The following is a 1547-nucleotide window of genomic DNA, read 5'->3' as shown; positions in this document are numbered from 1 at the left end:
TTTCAGATGAAAAGAAATATTTCACCATAATTCACTGTAAACTTATGTAAAGTGTTATATATGTTCCATTACATTTTCCTTTAGCCATTAAAAGACAACTGATGTTGATGATGCTACTGATGTAAACAATTCTGTTTCGATAATCTTATCTGAAATGTAAAACAGAGAAAAATCTTAAAATAAGAGAAAAAACTGAAAATTTCAGTGTATTCGTATAAAGATGAATTATAATTTATCAAATGTAATCCACATTTAAAAAATTAATCACGTAATAATTTGTAACTTTGAGATTTTGAAGATGTGATTGCTTGTTTTTACAATGACATTGTAGGGGTGGTGTGAGAGACTGGATCTTCCCAGTTTCAACAGGACGTATATATATATATCTTATCTTTTGGCAGAAGTTACAGAGTGACTTGAGTCCTAGTTTCCCGTTTATATATATATATATATATATAGGTGAAATATATATATATATACTGCAGGTACTACTAAAGCAGCGCGGACCCGAATGCGCAGTCGCGCGTCCGCGCTAGCTAGTCGTGAGTGGTCGATCCTAACCCTAACACTATTCCTAACCTTAACCCTAAACACGTATTCATTTGCACACGCGGGTTAGGGGTAGGGTTAGGGTTAGGATCGACCACTCAAGACTAGCTAGCGCGACCGCGCGTTCGGGTCCGCGCTGCTTTAGTAGTACCTATACTGCACCTATTGCATTTTTTTTTTTTTTTTTTTGCTGGAGTTCGACCGATTTATCGACCCCGAACGAATGGATGAAAGGCGAAGTCGACCTCGGCAGAATTTGAATTCAGAACATAAAGACGGCGTGATTATGATACTGCCAGCACGCAGCCTTTTTTCTTCAAATTAATAATAATAATTAATACAAGCATTTAAATTTATGTAATTTTAGCCAATAGAATACATTTATTGTAGTCGTGTAGAACAGTCTGTTGTTATGGAAATCAGCAAAGACGAAACCTTTACGTGATTTTTCGAAATGCTAGAAACAGCGGCTAAATCTTCCTTAAAGTACACTATAACGTCTAAAAAACGAAACAAAAGGAGGACTTATGAGGTATTTGGCAAGGTTCGATCGTAGAGCACAAATGCATATATGCGATCATAAATATATTGTACGTATCAATAACGAACAAGTTAAGTCTATGTTTAAATATTTAGTAATTCAGGCAATTAAAAACTTACACTTTAGATCACCTTAACGATCTTTACTAAAAGTATGCATCATATCTTACCTGCTGTGACATTTAAATCAGTGTTTAAAGTAACGTAGAACGAAGGTGCGATTCCATTTCCACAGGAAATGAAATAACATTCAAAAACTGACTCGGAATTACAAACGGCGAAACGTACTTTATTTCTGCGCAGGCATAACAAGAACAAAATATATTTGAAATTTTGCTTAAAATGTCGAATCACACATTGCTAAATGTGTTAAGCTTCTAAATTTTTATTTATTTATGATACAAAATCAATGGAGATTTGTAAGTGTTATATATCAGCTATATCTGATAGATGTACAA

The sequence above is a fragment of the Octopus bimaculoides genome, chromosome 29 (assembly GCF_001194135.2).
Source record: "Octopus bimaculoides isolate UCB-OBI-ISO-001 chromosome 29, ASM119413v2, whole genome shotgun sequence".
NCBI lineage: Eukaryota > Metazoa > Mollusca > Cephalopoda > Octopoda > Octopodidae > Octopus > Octopus bimaculoides.
This window is presented reverse-complemented; position numbering follows the sequence as displayed.